This window comes from Penaeus vannamei, chromosome 42, assembly GCF_042767895.1.
Source record: "Penaeus vannamei isolate JL-2024 chromosome 42, ASM4276789v1, whole genome shotgun sequence".
Taxonomy (NCBI): Eukaryota; Metazoa; Arthropoda; class Malacostraca; order Decapoda; family Penaeidae; genus Penaeus; species Penaeus vannamei.
This window is the reverse complement of record NC_091590.1, coordinates 13,137,036-13,140,404: the sequence shown is the minus strand read 5'-3', so window position 1 is coordinate 13,140,404 and position 3,369 is coordinate 13,137,036. Positions and strand designations below refer to the sequence as shown.

Sequence of the window (3,369 nt, the reverse complement as noted above, 5' to 3'; positions counted from 1 at the left end):
GAGAGACGGACAGATAAACTGATAAGACAGAAACACACACTCATATGATTTTGTTTAATGTCTCTCACTTTTTCTCTCCCTCTCCCCCCCCCTCTCTCTCTCCCTCTCTCCACCTCTCTTTCTGACACACACACACATGAAGTCATGCAACCACACGTGTTTAAAAGTCTGAAAATCAATGAGCAGAGTAATCCGATATCCATTTTGTTTATCTAAAAAATACCATCAATCACTTAAAAGTTACACGTCTTAAATTGCACGGTGCATTTTTTCATCTATCTGTCTATCTAGCTATTAAACATATTTGACAATACGAATGACTGTATATTGATATACATGTGTACACCAAAAACTGCTTTACTTCCATAGATTCCCTAGTCATATGTGGATGATATAACAATTACATACTTCTCTATTAAATGTAAATGTCAAAGATGATTATCATTTTGGGTCAAGGACAGCTTTTAATGGAAATACGCAATGCTGTATTCATTTCTTAGTTGTTCTGTCACCCTTTAGAAAATCTTTATTTACCTGTTGCAAAAAGTAGAAAAAATGTTCAGACGAAAGAAATTACTTTATCATTTTATTATCAGTTTGGCGTTTGAATGATATCCGTTATAATAAGATAGACATGTGAAAATATTTCATATGTTAAAATACAATAATAAGAAGGAATCATAGCTTGATTAAGTTAGATCAAAATGACCTCTAACTAATTCTCCACTACATGACCCCGGTTTTGACGCAGTCTCGGGGAATCAGCTGATGCTAAAGGAGGCTGTGTTTACGCCCTGTCTTATGCCATTCACAGGTATATTCTAATTAATTACAGTTCAACACTTTACAAACAGTTAGGCAATAGAAAGATTGATATAAAAGTAAGTCATTAAAACGCATTGATTTAGGACTACTAATTCATTATGTAAGGTGTGGCGTTGAGCTGCATGATGAAGCAATATAAAGTTGATGCTCGTTTTTTCTCAGGTATGTTAGTTATCTGTGTTTTCAGCTAATGTTTATTCCTAAGATTTATTTGGAAGGATAACACCACAGATGGAACAATAACTATGGACGTCACTGTGTTCAAAGGACCCCTTGTAGTAAAGTACCGGTAATTTTGTTAATGTTTGGGTGAGAGGGCATGATAGTAAGCCATATGTGTTTTTTGTGTGATTTTTATAGTATGTGAGAAAGTACTTAGTCTGTGATTCTCAGGCAACCTCAGCAATATCAGTATCCTTTTAGATTTAGATTACGTATTCAAATCAAATGGTGGGTAAAACATTGCTTAACATTAATAACATCCTGCTTTAGATTGTTGGAAAACATAAGGAATACTGTAGTAATGGAGTAGAATATCCTTTTTGCTATAGATGAAAAGTGTCTCAGTTTTCGTAAGGTAACCACTCTATATACATTTGTTTTACAGAAATCATGATTGGCATCCTTTAAAAATCTTCTAAAAATAATTTGTGCAATGTAGCCACAATGAGATACTGGTAATTCTTTACAGTATGGACACACTCGCCAGAGACTAAGTCCCCAACTCCATGTTAAAAAATGCATTCATCAATATAAGGTGCCAAGACTGGGCGTGCCCTTCTGGCACTGCCCGAAGGGAGGGTTGATGGGGGGCTTTGCTCCCCAACACCCCCTAGGAAACCTTATCTTCGTCTCATATGTATGGCAAGATAGAGCTGAAACTCTAGATCACTGAGTCGACTTTGGCGGAGAGTGGTGCTTTCTGTGATCTCTTTCATTTATTTGTGCTGTTACCGTGCTTGTCTTCAGATTATTTCCTGTACTGAAGATTGCATCTTTTTGTTCTCTGCAAGGATATCATATTCAGTTTGCCCTTACTTAGTGGGTCCATACCATAAAGATTAACTGAGAAACTTAGTTCGGTGATCTGCACCAGACTGTAGAATTTGGTCTGCGCGGGGAATGTGTTCCCCACGCAAAAATTATTTGGTCAAATTCTGTCCGCGCAAATGTAGTTCTCCGGTAACTTTCCACGCACACAGAATTCTTTTTGAAATCATCTTCCGCGCATAAAATTCTTTTGACCTCCGCGCACTTGTTTGATAATCCGTCCGCAGATTTGTTTATAGATCCAGATGCAGATCTGTCCGCGCAAATGTACAAAAATCTCAATCTCAATAATAATGCACAGGGCGCTAATAAGCACATAACATGCATATTGGAAAATGATGTTTTCTGCACATGTAAAAATGTAATATTTCCCGCATAAGAAAAATACTCTACAGTCTGGGATCTGCATGCTCTCAAATAAAATGGCTCAACCATATTTGCAATTCTAGGCTATTTGAGTAAAGCTTATAATGGGAAACAGAAATATAGGCTTTATGTTATTGTTTACTATTGCTCTATAATTTTAATCAGTTTAGATAAAGCTCCACCTAACTGTTGTTGTTGTTTTTTAGGGGGGAGGGACATTGGGGAATTTGCTCATAACAGGCATATTAACCCATTTACAACGGGTGTCCCATATATGAGACACCCGGAAAAATAAACTTTGCCGGGCATCCCGCCATTGTGACGTTTGATCGGAGCTCGTACTCTGAATACATCGTGGGCCATGGCCACCGCACGAGCAGATTCCGGGCCGGTCCCGTGTGCTGATTTTGAAGCCCCCTGGAAAATATTATTTTCGGCTTAAAAATTTACCAGTGTTAGTGGGTTAAGATGCCAGTATCTTGGGCCATATGATGGCAATGAAGCATTCAGATGTAGTGGATTAAAGTTCACCAGATCAAGTCTTCATTAACCATATCTGGACTCATGTATTTCTGCTCTTTCTTTTCTTTATCACCCAAAAATGGTTTTGTCAGTTTTCAAATTTTCCACGGGAATTCTTTACGGTACACATGCACTCATTAGAGACGAAGCCTCCAACTCCACATCACAAAATTTATTCAACAATCAATTTGCCCTGACAAGATGTGGTTAAAAAAGATTTGAGCTGCCAGGTGTGTTGGCTTGTAGGCCGGGTGCAAATGAACACTTGTGCAATGTTATTTTCTCTTTTTCTACAAAAGCATTTTTAGCTTTTATGCCATTTTCCAATGTGTATATTTGTCATTTGATTTGCTTTATGGTCTTGATGGTAATAAACTGTTTTTCTTGCACAGACTCCATATTGTCTTTCTAAATAGTCTGTAACTCAGTGCAGTAATAATTACAATATATTTGTCATTTGATTATTTTCTCTTTTTCTGCAAAAGCATTTTTAGCTTTTATGCCATAAGTAAAATTTTATTGTATGCATTTTCTTTTTCTTTTTGGTTTTATAATAATCAATTTTCTGAAATTCAACATGCACTCAAGTCATGGAAGTAGGATCCT

At 36.8% G+C, this 3,369-nt stretch overlaps 1 protein-coding gene across 4 annotated transcripts in view; it reads left to right on the top strand.

Annotated features, from left to right (window-relative positions):
• Window positions 1–657: 657 nt before the first annotated feature.
• Sac1 (Sac1 phosphatase) overlaps window positions 658–3,369 on the top strand; it is a 9,683-nt gene continuing 6,971 nt past the window's right edge. Inside the window, exon 1 of one of the 4 annotated variants that reach the window (XM_027377429.2) lies at window positions 658–814. The gene's annotated coding sequence lies outside the window, so the exon portion shown is untranslated. Of the gene's footprint in view, window positions 988–1,057; window positions 1,109–3,369 lie in introns of those variants that run through there. The other 3 variants (XM_027377430.2, XM_070118564.1, XM_070118565.1) reach the window with 3 other exon arrangements.